A 19674-nucleotide genomic window follows, 5' to 3' on the forward strand; every position below is an offset into this window, starting at 1 on the left:
GTTGCTATGGGCATCCATGCCCTGGAAACAGGCTTTTTTTTGTTTTTGTTTTAGTAAAATAATCCTCCATTTGTTTGGGCTCGGTCGTCGTGCAAGTAGCTCCACTAGCCAGGCTGTGGTCGAAAGGGAATCCCAATGCTGACAAAAAAAAAAGGAGAGGTGGGGAGTGACAACAACCCGTGTTGGCGCGAGGAATCTTCAAAAGGGGGGTCCCAGGGACTCCATCAGGTCATAAAAATGTTTGGGGTGCCTCTTTTTTGTAAGCGTTTTGAAAACAAATGATAAATGGAGGCATTATTCTGTTATATCTCCATCCATCCATCTTATTCCACTTATCCGAGGTCGGGTCGCGGGGGCTGCAGCCTAAGCAGGGAAGCCCAGACTTTCCTCTCCCCAGCTACTTCGTCCAGCTCTTCCCGGGGGGATACATAGTCTTCCCAATCAATCAATCAATGTTTACTTATATAGCCCTAAATCACGAGTGTCTCAAAGGGCTGCACAAGCCACAACGACATCCTCAGCTCAGATCCCAAATGAGGGCAAGGAAAATCTCAACTCAATGGGACACTTAGAAACCTTGGAGGGGACCGCACATGTGTCCAGTCCATAGTGGATCTAACAAAATATTGTGAGAGTCCAGTCCATAGTGGATCTAACATAATAGTGAGAGTCCAGGTCCATAGTGGATCTAACATAAAAGTGTGAGAGTCCAGTCCATAGTGGATCTAACATAATAGTGAGAATCCAGTCCATAGTGGATCTAATATAATAATGTGAGAGTCCAGTCCATAGTGGATCTAACATAATATTGTGAGAGTCCAGTCCATAGTGGATCTAACATAATAGTGAGAGTCCAGTTCATAGTGGATCTAATATAATAATGTGAGAGTCCAGTCCATAGTGGATCTAACATAATAGTGTGAGAGTCCAGTCCATAGTGGATCTAACATAATAATGAATCCAGTCCATAGTGGATCTAACATAATAGTGTGAGAGTCCAGTCCATAGTGGATCTAACATAATAGTGTGAGAGTCCAGTCCATAGTGGATCTAACATAATAGTGGGAGAGTCCAGTTCATAGTGGATCTAACATAATAGTGTGAGAGTCCAGTCCATAGTGGATCTAACATAATAGTGTGAAAGTCCAGTTCATAGTGGATCTAACATAATAGTGTGAGAGTCCAGTCCATAGTGGATCTAACATAATAGTGTGAGAGTCCAGTCCATGGTGGATCTAACATAATAGTGTGAGAGTCCAGTTCATAGTGGATCTAATATAATAGTGAGAGTCCAGTCCATAGTGGATTTAACATAATAGTGTGAGAGTCCAGTCCATAGTGGATCTAACATAATATTGTGAGAGTCCAGTTCATAGTGGATCTAACATAATAGTGAGAGTTCAGTCCATAGTGGATCTAACATAATAGTGAGAGTCCAGTCCATAGTGGATCTAATATAATAATGTGAGAGTCCAGTCCATAGTGGATCTAACATAATATTGTGAGAGTCCAGTTCATAGTGGATCTAATATAATAGTGTGAGAGTCCAGTCCATAGTGGATATAACATAATAGTGTGAGAGTCCAGTCCATAGTGGATCTAACATAATAGTGTGAGAGTCCAGTCCATAGTGGATCTAACATAATATTGTGAGAGTCCAGTCCATAGTGAATCTAACATAATAGTGTGAGAGTCCAGTTCATAGTGGATCTAACATAATAGTGTGAGAGTCCAGTCCATAGTGGATCTAATATAATAGTGTGAGAGTCCAGTCCATAGTGGATCTAACATAATATTGTGAGAGTCCAGTTCATAGTGTATCTAACATAATAGTGAGAGTCCAGTCCATAGTGGATCTAATATAATAGTGTGAGAGTCCAGTCCATAGTGGATCTAACATAATATTGTGAGAGTCCAGTCCATAGTGGATCTAACATAATATTGTGAGAGTCCAGTTCATCGTGGATCTAACATAATATAGTGAGAGTCCAGTCCATGGTGGATCTAACATAATAGTGAGAGTCCAGTCCATAGTGGATCTAACATAATAGTGTGAGAGTCTAGTCCATAGTGGATCTAACATAATATTGTGAGAGTCCAGTTCGTAGTGGCTCTAATATAATAGTGTGAGAGTCCAGTCCATAGTGGATCTAATATAATAATGTGAGAGTCCAGTCCATAGTGGATCTAACATAATAGTGTGAGAGTCCAGTCCATAGTGGATCTAACATAATAGTGTGAGAGTCCAGTCCATAGTGGATCTAACATAATAGTGTGAGAGTTCAGTCCATAGTGGATCTAACATAATATTGTGAGAGTCCAGTCCATAGTAGATCTAATATAATAGTGAGAGTCCAGTCCATAGTGGATCTAACATAATAGTGAGAGTCCAGTCAATAGTGGATCTAACATAATAGTGAGAGTCCAGTCCATAGTGGATCTAACATAATAGTGTGAGAGACCAGTTCATAGTGGATCTAACATAATAGTGAGAGACCAGTTCATAGTGGATCTAACATAATATTGTGTGAGTCCAGTCCACAGTGGATCTAATATACTAATGTGAGAGTCCAGTCCATAGTGGATCGAACATAATATTGTGAGAGTCCAGTCCATAGAGGATCTAATATACTAATGTGAGAGTCCAGTCCATAGTGGATCGAACATAATATTGTGAGAGTCCAGTCCATAGAGGATCTAATATACTAATGTGAGAGTCCAGTCCATAGTGGATCGAACATAATATTGTGAGAGTCCAGTTCATAGTGGATCTAACATAATAGTGTGAGAGTCCAGTCCATAGTGGATCTAACATAATATTGTGAGAGTCCAGTTCATAGTGGATCTAACATAATAGTGTGAGAGTCCAGTCCATAGTGGATCTAACATAATAGTGTGAGAGTCCAGTCCATAGTGGATCTAACAAAATAGTGTGGGAGTCCAGTCCATAGTGGATCTAACATAATATTGTGAGAGTCCAGTTCATAGTGGATCTAACATAATATTGTGAGAGTCCAGTCCATAGTGGATCTAACATAATATTGTGAAAGTCCAGACAATAGTGGATCTAACATAATAGTGTGAGAGTCCAGTCCATAGTGGATCTAACATAATATTGTGAGAGTCCAGTCCATAGTGGATCTAACATAATAGTGTGAGAGTTCAGTCCATAGTGGATCTAACATAATATTGTGAGAGTCCAGTCCATAGTAGATCTAATATAATAGTGAGAGTCCAGTCCATAGTGGATCTAACATAATAGTGAGAGTCCAGTCAATAGTGGATCTAACATAATATTGTGAGAGTGCAGTCCATAGTGGATCTAATACAATAATGTGAGAGTCCAGTCCATAGTGGATCTAATATAATATTGTGAGAGTCCAGTTCATAGTGGATCTAATATAATAGTGTGAGAGTCCAGTCCATAGTGGATCTAAAATAATATTGTGAGAGTCCAGTTCATAGTGGATCTAATATAATAGTGTGAGAGTCCAGTCCATAGTGGATGTAACATAATAGTGTGAGAGTCCAGTTCATAGTGGATCTAATATAATAGTGTGAGAGTGCAGTCCATAGTGGATCTAATACAATAATGTGAGAGTCCAGTCCATAGTGGATCTAATATAATATTGTGAGAGTCCAGTTCATAGTGGATTTAACATAATAGTGTGAGAGTCCAGTCCATAGTGGATCTAACATAATAGTGAGAGTCCAGTCCATAGTGGATCTAACATAATAGTGTGAGAGTCCAGTTCATAGTGGATCTAACATAATAGTGAGAGTCCAGTCCATAGTGGATCTAACATAATAGTGTGAGAGACCAGTTCATAGTGGATCTAACATAATAGTGAGAGACCAGTTCATAGTGGATCTAACATAATATTGTGTGAGTCCAGTCCACAGTGGATCTAATATACTAATGTGAGAGTCCAGTCCATAGTGGATCGAACATAATATTGTGAGAGTCCAGTCCATAGAGGATCTAATATACTAATGTGAGAGTCCAGTCCATAGTGGATCGAACATAATATTGTGAGAGTCCAGTCCATAGAGGATCTAATATACTAATGTGAGAGTCCAGTCCATAGTGGATCGAACATAATATTGTGAGAGTCCAGTTCATAGTGGATCTAACATAATAGTGTGAGAGTCCAGTCCATAGTGGATCTAACATAATATTGTGAGAGTCCAGTTCATAGTGGATCTAACATAATAGTGTGAGAGTCCAGTCCATAGTGGATCTAACATAATAGTGTGAGAGTCCAGTCCATAGTGGATCTAACAAAATAGTGTGGGAGTCCAGTCCATAGTGGATCTAACATAATATTGTGAGAGTCCAGTTCATAGTGGATCTAACATAATATTGTGAGAGTCCAGTCCATAGTGGATCTAACATAATATTGTGAAAGTCCAGACAATAGTGGATCTAACATAATAGTGTGAGAGTCCAGTCCATAGTGGATCTAACATAATAGTGTGAGAGTCCAGTCCATAGTGGATCTAACATAATATTGTGAGAGTCCAGTCCATAGTGGATCTAACATAATAGTGTGAGAGTCCAGTCCATAGTGGATCTAATATAATAGTGTGAGAGTCCAGTCCATAGTGGATCTAACATAATAGTGAGAGTCCAGTCCATAGTGGATCTAACATAATAGTAAGAGTCCAGTCCATAGTGGATCTAACATAAAAGTGTGAGAGTCCAGTCCATAGTGGATCTAACATAATAGTGTGAGAGTCCAGTCCATAGTGGATCTAACATAATATTGTGAGAGTCCAGTTCATAGTGGATCTAACATAATAGTGTGAGAGTTCAGTCCATAGTGGATCTAACATAATATTGTGAGAGTCCAGTTCATAGTGGATCTAACAAAATAGTGTGAGAGTCCAGTCCATAGTGGATCTAACATAATAGTGAGAGTCCAGTCCATAGTGGATCTAACATAATAGTGAGAGTCCAGTCCATAGTGGATCTAACATATTATTGTGAGAGTCCAGTTCATAGTGGATCTAATATAATACTGTGAGAGTCCAGTCCATAGTGGATCTAACATAATAGTGTGAGAGTCCAGTCCATAGTGGATCTAACATAATAGTGTGAGAGTCCAGTTCATAGTGGATCTAACATAATAGTGTGAGAGTTCAGTTCATAGTGGATCTAATTTAATACTGTGAGAGTCCAGTTCATAGTGGATCTAACATAATAGTGTGAGAGTCCAGTCCATAGTGGATCTAACATAATAGTGTGAGAGTCCAGTCCATAGTGGATCTAACATAATAGTGTGAGAGTCCAGTCCATAGTGGATCTAACATAATAGTGTGAGAGTCCAGTCCATTGTGGATCTAACATAATAGTGTGAGAGTCCAGTCCATAGTGGATCTAACATAATAGTGAGAGTCCAGTCCATTGTGGATCTAACATAATAGTGTGAGAGTCCAGTCCATAGTGGATCTAACATAATAGTGAGAGTCCAGTCCATTGTGGATCTAACATAATAGTGTGAGAGTCCAGTCCATAGTGGATCTAACATAATAGTGTGAGAGTCCAGTCCATAGTGGATCTAACATAATATTGTGAGAGTCCAGTTCATAGTGGATCTAATATAATAGTGTGAGAGTCCAGTCCATAGTGGATCTAACATAATATTGTGAGAGTCCAGTCCATAGTGGATCTAACATAATATTGTGAGAGTCCAGTTCATAGTGGATCTAACATAATAGTGAGAGTCCAGTCCATAGTGGATCTAACATAATATTGTGAGAGTCCAGTCCATAGTCGATCTAACATAATATTGTGAGAGTCCAGTCCATAGTGGATCTGACATAATAGTGTGAGAGTCCAGTACATAGTGGATCTAACATAATAGTGTGAGAGTTCAGTTCATAGTGGATCTAATTTAATACTGTGAGAGTCCAGTTCATAGTGGATCTAACATAATAGTGTGAGTCCAGTCCATAGTGGATCTAACATAATAGTGTGAGAGTCCAGTCCATAGTGGATCTAACATAATAGTGTGAAAGTCCAGTCCATAGTGGATCTAACATAATAGTGTGAGAGTCCAGTCCATAGTGGATCTAACATAATATTGTGAGAGTCCAGTTCATAGTGGATCTAACATAATAGTGTGAGAGTCCAGTCCATAGTGGATCTAACATAATATTGTGAGAGTCCAGTTCATAGTGGATCTAACATAATATTGTGAGAGTCCAGTACATAGTGGATCTAACATAATAGTGTGAGAGTTCAATTCATAGTGGATCTAATTTAATACTGTGAGAGTCCAGTTCATAGTGGATCTAACATAATAGTGTGAGTCCAGTCCATAGTGGATCTAACATAATAGTGTGAGAGTCCAGTCCATAGTGGATCTAACATAATAGTGTGAAAGTCCAGTCCATAGTGGATCTAACATAATAGTGTGAGAGTCCAGTCCATAGTGGATCTAACATAATATTGTGAGAGTCCAGTTCATAGTGGATCTAATATAATAGTGTGAGAGTCCAGTCCATAGTGGATCTAACATAATATTGTGAGAGTCCAGTCCATAGTGGATCTAACATAATAGTGTGAGAGTCCAGTCCATAGTGGATCTAACATAATATTGTGAGAGTCCAGTCCATAGTGGATCTAATATAATAATGTGAGAGTCCAGTCCATAGTGGATCTAACATAATAGTGTGAGAGTTCAGTTCATAGTGGATCTAATTTAATACTGTGAGAGTCCAGTTCATAGTGGATCTAACATAATAGTGTGAGTCCAGTCCATAGTGGATCTAACATAATAGTGTGAGAGTCCAGTCCATAGTGGATCTAACATAATAGTGTGAAAGTCCAGTCCATAGTGGATCTAACATAATAGTGTGAGAGTCCAGTCCATAGTGGATCTAACATAATATTGTGAGAGTCCAGTTCATAGTGGATCTAACATAATAGTGTGAGAGTCCAGTCCATAGTGGATCTAACATAATATTGTGAGAGTCCAGTTCATAGTGGATCTAACATAATATTGTGAGAGTCCAGTACATAGTGGATCTAACATAATAGTGTGAGAGTTCAATTCATAGTGGATCTAATTTAATACTGTGAGAGTCCAGTTCATAGTGGATCTAACATAATAGTGTGAGTCCAGTCCATAGTGGATCTAACATAATAGTGTGAGAGTCCAGTCCATAGTGGATCTAACATAATAGTGTGAAAGTCCAGTCCATAGTGGATCTAACATAATAGTGTGAGAGTCCAGTCCATAGTGGATCTAACATAATATTGTGAGAGTCCAGTTCATAGTGGATCTAACATAATAGTGTGAGAGTCCAGTTCATAGTGGATCTAATATAATAGTGTGAGAGTCCAGTCCATAGTGGATCTAACATAATATTGTGAGAGTCCAGTCCATAGTGGATCTAACATAATAGTGTGAGAGTCCAGTCCATAGTGGATCTAACATAATATTGTGAGAGTCCAGTCCATAGTGGATCTAATATAATAATGTGAGAGTCCAGTCCATAGAGGATATAACAAAATAGTGTGAGAGTCCAGTTCATAGTGGATCTAACATAATATTGTGAGAGTCCGGTCCATAGTGGATCTAACATAATAGTGAGAGTCCAGTCCATAGTGGATCTAACATAATAGTGAGAGTCCAGTCCATAGTGGATCTAACATAATATTGTGAGAGTCCAGTCCATAGTGGATCTAACATAATAGTGAGAGTCCAGTCCATAGTGGATCTAACATAATATTGTGAGAGTCCAGTCCATAGTGGATCTAACATAATAGTGTGAGAGTGGAGTCCAGTCCATAGTGGATCTAACATAATAGTGTGAGAGTCCAGTCCATAGTGGATCCAACATAATAGTGAGAGTCCAATCCATAGTGGATCCAACATAATAGTGAGAGTCCAGTCCATAGTGGATCTAACATAATATTGTGAGAGTCCAGTTCATAGTGGATCTAATATAATAATGTGAGAGTCCAGTCTATAGTGGATCTAACATAATAGTGAAAGTCCAGTCCATAGTGGATCTAATAGAATAGTGAGAGTCCAGTCCATAGTGGATCTGACATAATAGTGTAAGAGTCCAGTCCATAGTGGATCTAACATAATATTGTGAGAGTCCAGTTCATAGTGGATCTAATATAATAGTGTGAGAGTCCAGTCCATAGTGGATCTAAAATAATATTGTGAGAGTCAAGTTCATAGTGGATCTAATATAATAGTGTGAGAGTCCAGTCCATAGTGGATCTAACATAATATTGTGAGAGTCCAGTCCATAGTGGATCTCACATAATAGTGAGAATCCAGTCCATAGTGGATCTAACATAATATTGTGAGAGTCCAGTCCATAGTGGATCTAACATAATAGTGTGAGAGTTCAGTTCATAGTGGATCTAACATAATATTGTGGGAGTCCAGTCCATAGTGGATCTAACATAATAGTGTGAGAGTCCAGTCCATAGTGGATCTAACATAATATTGTGAGAGTCCAGTCCATAGTGGATCTAACATAATAGTGAATCCAGTCCATAGTGGATCCAACATAATAGTGAATCCAGTCCATAGTGGATCTAACATAATAGTGTGAGAGTCCAGTCCATAGTGGATCCAACATAATATTGTGAGAGTCCAGTTCATAGTGGATCTAATATAATAGTGTGAGAGTCCAGTCCATAGTGGATCTAACATAAAAGTGAGAGTCCAGTCCATAGTGGATCTAACATAATATTGTGAGAGTCCAGTTCATAGTGGATCTAATATAATAATGTGAGAGTCCAGTCTATAGTGGATCTAACATAATAGTGTGAGAGTCCAGTCCATAGTGGATCTAACATAATAGTGTGAGAGTCCAGTCCGTAGTGGATCTAACATAATAGTGTGAGAGTCCAGTCCATAGTGGATCTAACATAATAGTGAGAGTCCAGTCCATAGAGGATCTAACATAATAGTGAGAGTCCAGTCCATAGAGGATCTAACATAATAGTGAGAGTCCAGTCCATAGTGGATCTAACATAATAGTGTGAGAGTCCAGTTCATAGTGGATCTGATATAATAGTGTGAGAGTCCAGTCCATAGTGGATCTAACATAATAGTGTGAAAGTCCAGTCCATAGTGGATCTAACATAATATTTTGAGAGTCCAGTCCATAGTGGATCTAACATACTAGTGTGAGAGTCCAGTTCATAGTGGATCTAATATAATAGTGTGAGAGTCCAGTCCATAGTGGATCTAACATAATAGTGTGAGAGTCCAGTTCATAGTGGATCTAACATAATAGTGTGAAAGTCCAGTCCATAGTGGATCTAACATAATAGTGTGAGAGTCCAGTCCATAGTGGATCCAACATAATATTGTGAGAGTCCAGTCCATAGTGCAGGGGTGCTCAATACGTCGATCGCGATCTACCAGTCGATTGCAAAGGTAGTATTGGTAGATCGCATTACATTATTAAAAAAAAAAAAAAAAAAAAATTAAAAAAAAAAAAATTATTATTATTTTTTTTTTTTTTTGTGTGTGTCCTGTCCAGCTTCTCAGGCAAATCATATAGTTGATGTGGATGCCCATTTCGGCTGTTCAGATTTACTTTACAAAAGAGAAGTGTAGGATACTTCTCTTGTTGCCTTATTTGTATTTGACTTTATTAAATGTATTTATATTATCATTTAGTGCAGCCGGGCCGGAGCAGGAGGGGATAGAAAGAGAAAAAAAAGAAGACAGAGGGGGAAATTGTGGGGACAAGAGGGGGATTAGACAGAGAGACAAAAACAACAACAGCAAATAACAACAACAACAACAACAACAATAGAGCAACATCAGCAAATACGACATGTACAAATATGATGGTAAAAGTAATAGCAAATAAGCAGTTAGCGAAAAATAAATAATAATACAGAAATGACAATGAGCATTATTACACTACAAATGGATCAATACAAATACCAATAGAAATAGCGCTATTGATAATGAACAATACCAATAATTTACCTTTATTATCAACAATACAGTTGTTTAAATGCAACAATACATATACGTAATGATAACTTGAGATACGAAAGAATGCAGAAAAATGAAAGGGGAGAAAGAGAAGCAACCTACATTAACCTTGTAGATTGTTATAGTCACAATAGGTTAAGCTTTATCAGTGTGCCGTGTGTTACACCCAGTTTACCCTAGGGCAGGGGTGCTCATTACGTCGATCGCGAGCTACCGGTCGATCTCGGAGGGTGTGTCAGTCGATCACCAGCCAGGCATTAAAAAAATAGTCCTAAAAATGAGCGATCATAAATCTTCACTATGACGTCACTTTCGTCACTTGATTGACATTCACGGCACCCGAGGGTCTTCTGAGATGACGCTGGCTGCTGCCAGCTCATTAAAATTACCGACTGGAAGGCGAGAAACACTTTATTTCAACAGACTCTGGCGCCGTACCTGTCGTCAAAACTCCAAAGACCGACTGCACAGTTGCACAGTTGCGCTAACAAAATAAGAGTCTCAGAAAGCTGGCGTGCACAAGCTAGCAAGCTACGGAGTTTGCCGACAATGTATTTCTTGTAAAGTGTATACAAAGGAGTACGGAAGCTGGATAAATAAGATGCCAAAAACCAACCACTTTCATGTGGTATTGGACAGAAAGGAGGACTTTTTTTCTCCTCCATTCGAAAATGCGGACTTTATCAGCACCACTGTCTGATTCCAATCAATGCAAGTCATCAGAATCAGGTAATACACCAACTTATATTCTTGTCTTCATGAAAGAAAGGAATCTATATGTGTTAAACATGCCTGTATTATCTTTAAACACCTTTAACTTATTAACAATATTAACTATATGTGTTAAACATGCTTGTATTATCTTTAAACACCTTTAACTTGTTAACAATATTAACTATATGTATTAAACATTCTTGTATTATCATTAAACACCTTTAATTTTTTAACAATATTAACTATGTGTTAAACATGCTTGTATTATCATTAAACACCTTTAACTTTTTAACAATATTAACTATATGTATTTAACATGCTTGTATTATCATTAAACACCTTTAATTTTTTAACAATATTAACTATATGAGTTAAACATGCTTTTATTATCTTTAAACACCTTTAATGTATTAACAATATTAACTATATGTGTTAAACATGCTTGCATTATCATTAAACACCTCTAACTTGTTAACAAAAACATATATTTCATAAATAAGTAAATATAAATGATATATATGAATGAGGTAGATCCCCACGACTTGATCAATTGAAAAGTAGCTCGCCTGCAGAAAAAGTGTGAGCACCCCTGCCATAGTGGATCTAACATAATAGCGTGAGAGTCCAGTCCATAGTGGATCTAACATAATAGCGTGAGAGTCCAGTCCATAGTGGATCTAACAAAATAGTGTGGGAGTCCAGTCCATAGTGGATCTAACATAATAGTGTGAGAGTCCAGTCCATAGTGGATCTAACATAATAGTGTGAGAGTCCAGTCCATAGTGGATCTAACATAATAGCGTGAGAGTCCAGTCCATAGTGGATCTAACAAAATAGTGTGGGAGTCCAGTCCATAGTGGATCTAACATAATAGTGTGAGAGTCCAGTCCATAGTGGATCTAACATAATAGTGTGAGAGTCCAGTCCATAGTGGATCTAACATAATAGTGAATCCAGTCCATCGTGGATCTAACATAATAGTGAATCCAGTCCATAGTGGATCTAACATAATAGTGTGAGAGTCCAGTCCATAGTGGATCCAACATAATATTGTGAGAGTCCAGTTCATAGTGGATCTAATATAATAGTGTGAGAGTCCAGTCCATAGTGGATCTAACATAATAGCGTGAGAGTCCAGTCCATAGTGGATCTAACAAAATAGTGTGGGAGTCCAGTCCATAGTGGATCTAACATAATAGTGTGAGAGTCCAGTCCATAGTGGATCTAACATAATAGTGTGAGAGTCCAGTCCATAGTGGATCTAACATAATATTGTGAGAGTCCAGTCCATAGTGGATCTAACATAATAGTGAATCCAGTCCATAGTGGATCTAACATAATAGTGTGAGAGTCCAGTCCATAGTGGATCTAACATAATAGTGAATCCAGTCCATAGTGGATCTAACATAATAGTGTGAGAGTCCAGTCCATAGTGGATCTAACATAATAGTGAGAGTTCAGTCCATAGTGGATCTAACATAATAGTGAATCCAGTCCATAGTGGATCTAACATAATAGTGAATCCAGTCCATAGTGGATCTAACATAATACTGAGAGTTCAGTCCATAGTGGATCTAACATAATAGTGTGAGAGTCCAGTCCATAGTGGATCTAACATAATATTGTGAGAGTCCAGTCCAAAGTGGATCTAATATAATAGTGAGAGTCCAGTCCATAGTGGATCTAACATAATAGTGTGAGAGTCCAGTCCATAGTGGATCTAACATAATAGTGAGAGTCCAGTCCATAGTGGATCTAACATAATAGTGAGAGTGCAGTCCATAGTGGATCAAACATAATAGTGAGAGTCCAGTCCATAGTGGATCTAACATAATAGAGTGACAGTCCAGTTCATAGTGGATCTAATATAATAGTGTGAGAGTCCAGTTCATAGTGGATCTAACATAATAGTGTGAGAGTCCAGTCCATAGTGGATCTAACATAATATTGTGAGAGTCCAGTCCATAGTGGATCTAACATAATAGTGAGAGTCCAGTCCAAAGTAGATCTAACATAATAGTGAGAGTCCAGTCCATAGTGGGGCCAGCAGGAGACCATCCCGAGCGGAGACGGGTCAGCAGAGCAGAGATGTCCCCAACCGACGCACAGGCGAGCGGTCCACCCCGGGTCCCGACTCTGGACAGCCAGCACTTCATCCATGGCCACCGGACCAGGGGAGTTTATAGTTTATAGGGGAGTGTATAAGGGATACACCATAGTAACCTCTAATATATATATATATTTACTTCATATGCAGTTGGCTTTCAGCCCCCGGCCAAATTTTTGGAGCCCAATGTGGCCCCACAATTCAAAATGTTTGGACACCCCTGCCTTATAGGAACATACCACTAAACACACGTTAAAAACAAGGCAGATATGAAGAGACGAGAGTATATTTCAAAGTCAGTCTGAGGTTAGGGTTAGGGGACAAACTTTTATTACGAACACTGCACAGAACAAATTGAGTTCCAGTAGAAACAAGACACAGGATGTGTGTGTGCGTGTGTGTGTGTGTGTGTGTGTGTGTGTGTGTGTGTGTGTGTGTGTGTGTGTGTGTGTGTGTGTGTGTGTGTGTTTAGCTAAATCAGTATTCTACAGTCAAAGGGGCTTCTTGTAACAGTTAATTAGGGCTGCTGTTTGGATTCCCCATCCCTACATCCACAGAATGCAGATAGTAAAAACGAGTAAAACAGGGCGCTCCCTCGTAGCCATTGATATTGTAATGTGTAAAGAATGCAGCACCGGCACAGCCTTATGCTGATGGGATGCAAAAGACAATCATCCATCCATCAGCTCGTACGTGTGAGGGGATGAACCCTCTGCTATTTTCAGGAATGTATTCCAGGTCGATGGGATTATTGTTGGTAAGGGCAGGTGACGTTTTTTGTTCTCCTTGTTTGGTGTGCTTAGATTACAGTTTACAGGACAGCTGAGTGTGCATAAAGTGTTCACGCCTGCACGGACAGGAGGGAGGGAGGGGGGGGGGGGGTGGGGGGTATGGCTGTGCTACAGGAGGGAAGGCGATGCATGACATTTACAAATAGCTGCAAGGCAATTCTATTATCATAATGTTAGATGGTGTTTAGATTTATGGCCGTGCCTCCTGGAGATTGCTTCATGTTTGCATGCATGTGTTCTTCTGTGCAACTATGCAACACAAGAGCAGCAGGCGAGATGGAACACAACATTATTTCGAGCTCTGTGAAGTCAGATTTGAAAGATGGCCAAAATGCTAAACATGCACACGGAGTACTGTGCTTTGGATATCTGGACTTTTGAAAAGTCATATAAGAAGTTGAATGAGACACTACTTGGGGGAAAATGTCAAATAAGTTTACATATGCATATACATACACATATAGGTATATATACATACATAGATTTATATATCAATCAATCAATCAATGTTTATTTATATAGCCCTAAATCACAAGTGTCTCAAAGGGCTGCACAAGCCACAACGACATCCTCGGTACAAAGCCCACATAAGCGCAAGGAAATACTCACCCCAGTGGGACGTCGATGTGAATGACTATGAGAAACCTTGGAGAGGACCGCATAAGTGGGTACCCCTCCCTCTAGGAGAGACCGAATGCAATGGATGTCGAGTGGGTCTGAAATAATATTGTGAGAGTCCAGTCCATAGTGGATCCAACATAATAGTAAGAGTCCAGTCCATAGTGGATCCAACATAATAGTAAGAGTCCAGTCCATAGTGGATCCAACATAATAGTGAGAGTCCAGTCCATAGTGGATCCAACATAATAGTGAGAGTCCAGTCCATAGTGGATCCAACATAATAGTAAGAGTCCAGTCCATAGTGGATCCAACATAATAGTAAGAGTCCAGTCCATAGTGGATCCAACATAATAGTAAGAGTCCAGTCCATAGTGGATCCAACATAATAGTGAGAGTCCAGTCCATAGTGGATCCAACATAATAGTGAGAGTCCAGTCCATAGTGGATCCAACATAATAGTAAGAGTCCAGTCCATAGTGGATCCAACATAATAGTGAGAGTCCAGTCTATAGTGGATCTAACATAATAGTGTGAGAGTCCAGTCCATAGTGGATCCAACATAATAGTGAGAGTCCAGTCCATAGTGGATCCAACATAATAGTGAGAGTCCAGTCCATAGTGGATCTAACATAATAGTGAGAGTCCAGTCTATAGTGGATCTAACATAATAGTAAGAGTCCAGTCCATAGTGGATCCAACATAATAGTAAGAGTCCAGTCCATAGTGGATCCAACATAATAGTGAGAATCCAGTCTATAGTGGATCTAACATAATAGTGTGAGAGTCCAGTCCATAGTGGATCCAACATAATAGTGAGAGTCCAGTCCATAGTGGATCCAACATAATAGTAAGAGTCCAGTCCATAGTGGATCCAACATAATAGTGAGAGTCCAGTCTATAGTGGATCTAACATAATAGTGTGAGAGTCCAGTCCATAGTGGATCCAACATAATAGTGAGAGTCCAGTCCATAGTGGATCTAACATAATAGTGAGAGTCCAGTCTATAGTGGATCTAACATAATAGTAAGAGTCCAGTCCATAGTGGATCCAACATAATAGTGAGAGTCCAGTCCATAGTGGATCTAACATAATAGTGAGAGTCCAGTCCATAGTGGATCCAACATAATAGGGACGGCGTGGCGCAGTGGAAGAGTGGCCGTGCGCAACCCAAGGGTCCATGGTTCAATCCCCACCTAGTACCAACCTCGTCATGTCCGTTGTGTCCTGAGCAAGACACTTCACCCTTGCTCCTGATGGGTGCTGGTTAGCGCCTTGCATGGCAGCTCCCTCCATCAGTGTGTGAATGTGTGTGTGAATGGGTAAATGTGGAAGTAGTGTCAAAGCGCTTTGAGTACCTTGAAGGTAGAAAAGCGCTATACAAGTACAACCCATTTATCATTTATTTATATGTATCCAGTGATTATACTATAAAGTTATTTTCCATTTAACTTCACCAGTTTTAGATTATTTTTATTCAAAATCGTTGAATTTTCACATTTGCCGTTCATATACTGAGAAGAGACGGTGCGGTGAACAGCAGCCAGTTGAGGCACGTCACTCAGTGCCTCAACATGGATTGCTGACTCGGCTAACTGCTGGTCTGCTGTGCAGTGAGACTGTATTGCTATATGAACTATATTATACATTTCCGTAGTTTAGTTAGCTGAGGTATATAATGTACAGTGTATTTTGTCAACAACTGTATGTGTGTAACGTATTTCTTGTGCTGAGCGATCATAAAACGGCTGCAAAAGACGCACTGGCTGAGGCTCGCCTCCTGCACCCCCGCCGTAGAATGCACGGCAACCCCTGACGGGAGTGTTATATCAACTAAAGCCCACACTTAAACTTTCCACGTGCAAGATTGAATCTATTTAAAAAAGTTTTTTCATAAGAAGCCAAAAAGTGCAAAAACAATAATGTTCGTGTTGGAGGAGTTGTGAATGACTGCAGGGACACAACATTAGGTACACCTGCAGTCTGCAGGTGTACCTAATTCACAACTCCTCCAACACGAACATTATTGTTTTTGCACTTTTTGGCTTCTAATTAAATAACTTTTGTAACCTATTTTCATGGGCTTTCCTCTTTGTGATGTTAAGTTCCTGTTATGCGCTGTTATACAGTATATGCCTTGAGCTCTTATTTTGAAGGCGCTAAGAGCGGAAGTGATGTCACGTTGCGGAGGTTTTTGAAAGAAGGTAAATAAAGTGGTCCTCGTGTAAACTGGAGCCTCCGTGTTTGTTATTTTGTAGTTTCATACAGTATAGGCGACATTTATAAACCCTCGGTTACACTTTTTTAAATAGATTCAATCTTGCACGTGGAAAGTTTAAGTGAGGGCTTTAGTTGCGGCGCATGGACTTAATTTCTAAGTAAAGGTAAGACCATAATAACGTTTTATTTTTATTAAATGTGCTTTTTTGTGTGCTACAGTTTGTATGTGTAAAGTTAAAGTTAAGTTAAAGTACCAATGATTGTCACACACACACTAGGTGTAATGAAATGTGTCCTCTGCATTTGACCCATCCCCTTGATCACCCCCTGGGAGGTGAGGGGAGCAGTGGGCAGCAGCGGCGCCCCGCCCGGGAATAATTTTTGGTGATTTAACCCCCAATTCCAACCCTTGATGCTGAGTGCCAAGCAGGGAAGAATGCTGGTATGAGCTTTTAAACATAACCCGTTAACTGCTGCCAATCAAATGGTGAATAAGATACTCTTTAGGGTTCATATGTTTGTAAATCTGACTGTGATGAAGTCAGTGCCTCACCAGCCATCAACCTCACCGCACGTCACTGATGTATACATAGATAAATATATACATACATGTATACATAGATAAATATAAACATACATGTATACATATATAAATATATACATACATATACATATAAATACATATATATCTGTTTGGAAATGACATGAATGTTTGTGCCACTGCTTAATAACTGTTTAATAAATACACTTTTGCTAAATTGACTTAGTTGTGATTTCCCTCCCTGCATGAAAGTTTAAAAGTAGCATATATTAATGCAGTATGAAGAAGAATGTTTTAATGTAGACACATAGAATCATCATACTGCTGTGATTATATGCATCAAGTGTTCATTCAAGGCTAAGGCGAAATATGGAGATATATATATGGTGTATCGTGACATGGCCTAACAATATCCAGATATGAATAAAAGGCCCTATGTGAATCATTGGATATTTCCCCCCCCAAAAAACGAAGTCTCTCACTATTCCTCAACACGGCAATCCGTTTCTGAAAGAGCGCCGCATTTTAAAAAATAAATGCTAATCTAACAAATCCTAATACACTTCCTCGGGAGAAGAGGTTCCAAGTCTCACATGCACAGCTTCCTTCTCCTCCGTGAGCCCATCAATGTGAAAAATAGGCCAGGCAGTATAGCGTGGGAGACCCGTTTCCTGTGCGGAATCAGTCAGCATACTAAAAGAGAGAGAGAGAGAGAGAGAGAGAGAGCAAGAGAAGATCAGCACATTTCCCCCCCCCCCCTCTTTTATTGTTGTTTTTCCTCTTTCTGATCTGCCCACTCATGTCCTCTGATCGCTTGTTTGAAATGTTCGCTGCTCTCAGGTTGGCACGGATCAAAACAACATAGGCTGGGCTTTCACTCCCGGAAGGCCTTCAATTACCGTATAAGTCGCACTGGCCGAAAATGCATAATAAAGAAGGGAAAAAAAAACATATATAAGTCGCACTGGAGTATAAGTCGCATTTTTGGGGGGAAATGTATTAGATAAAAGCCAACAGCAAGAATAGACATTTGAAAGGCAATTTAAAATAAATCAAGAATAGTGAACAACAGGCTGAATAAGTGTACGTTATATGAGGCATAAATAACCAACTGGTATGTTAACGTAACATATTATGGTAAGAGTCATTCAAATAACTATAACATATACAAACCCCGTTTCCATATGAGTTGGGAAATTGTGTTAGATGTAAATATAAACGGAATACAATGATTTGCAAATCCTTTTCAACCCATATTCAGTTGAATATGCTACAAAGACGACATATTTGATGTTTTTTTTGCAAATAACAATTAACTTAGAATTTCATGGCTGCAACACGTGCCAAAGTAGTTGGGAAAGGGCATGTTCACCACTGTGTTACATGGCCTTTCCTTTTAACGACACTCAGTAAACGTTTGGGAACTGAGGAGACACATTTTTGAAGCTTCTCAGGTGGAATTCTTTCCCATTCTTGCTTGATGTACAGCTTAAGTTGTTCAACAGTCCGGGGATCTCCGTTGTGCTATTTTAGGCTTCATAATGCGCCACACATTTTCAATGGGAGACAGGTCTGGACTACAGGCAGGCCAGTCTAGTACCCGCACTCTTTTACTATGAAGCCACCTTGATGTAACACGTGGCTTGGCATTGTCTTGCTGAAATAAGCAGGGGCGTCCATGGTGACGTTGCTTGGATGGCAACATATGTTGCTCCAAAACCTGTATGTACCTTTCAGCATTAATGGCGCCTTCACAGATGTGTAAGTTACCCATGTCTTGGGCACTAATACACCCCCATACCATCACACATGCTGGCTTTTACACTTTGCGCCTATAACAATCCGGATGGTTCTTTTCCTCTTTGGTCGACAGTCCACAGTTTCCAAAAACAATTTGAAATGTGGACTCGTCAGACCACAGAACACTTTTCCACTTTGTATCAGTCCATCTTAGATGAGCTCAGGCCCAGCGAAGCAGACGGCGTTTCTGGGTGTTGTTGATAAACTGTTTTCGCCTTGCATAGGAGAGTTTTAACTTGCACTTACAGATGTAGCGACCGACTGTAGTTACTGACAGTGGGTTTCTGAAGTGTTCCTGAGCCCAAGTGGTGATATCCTTTACACACTGATATCGCTTGTTGATGCAGTACAGCCTGAGGGATCGAAGGTCACGGGCTTAGCTGCTTACGTGCAGTGATTTCTCCAGATTCTCTGAACCCTTTGATGATATTACGGACTGTAGATGGCTAAATTCCTTGCAATAGCTGGTTGAGAAAGGTTTTTCTTAAACTGTTCAACAATTTGCTCACGCATTTGTTGACAAAGTGGTGACCCTCGCCCCATCCTTGTTTGTGAACGACTGAGCATTTCATGGACTCTACTTTTATACCCAATCATGGCACCCACCTGTTCCCAATTAGCCTGCACACCTGTGGGATGTTCCAAATAAGTGTTTGATGAGCATTCCTCAACTTTATCAGTATTTATTGCCACCTTTCCCAACTTCTTTGTCACGTGTTGCTGGCATCAAATTCTAAGTTAATTATTATTTGCAAAAAAAAAAAGTTTATGAGTTTGAACATCAAATATGTTGTCTTTGTAGCATATTCAACTGAATATGGGTTGAAAATGATTTGCAAATCATTGTATTCCGTTTATATTTACATCTAACACAATTTCCCAACTCATATGGA

The 19674-nt window shown here is 39.5% G+C and overlaps 1 protein-coding gene across 2 annotated transcripts in view; it reads left to right on the forward strand.

Moving 5' to 3' along the window:
• Positions 1 to 19674, forward strand: part of LOC133615329 (LHFPL tetraspan subfamily member 4 protein-like) — a 197477-nt gene that overhangs the window by 1257 nt on the left and 176546 nt on the right. The gene's annotated exons all lie outside the window — the stretch shown is intronic.

The sequence above is a fragment of the Nerophis lumbriciformis genome, linkage group LG01 (genome assembly GCF_033978685.3).
Source record: "Nerophis lumbriciformis linkage group LG01, RoL_Nlum_v2.1, whole genome shotgun sequence".
In the NCBI taxonomy this organism is placed as follows: domain Eukaryota; kingdom Metazoa; phylum Chordata; class Actinopteri; order Syngnathiformes; family Syngnathidae; genus Nerophis; species Nerophis lumbriciformis.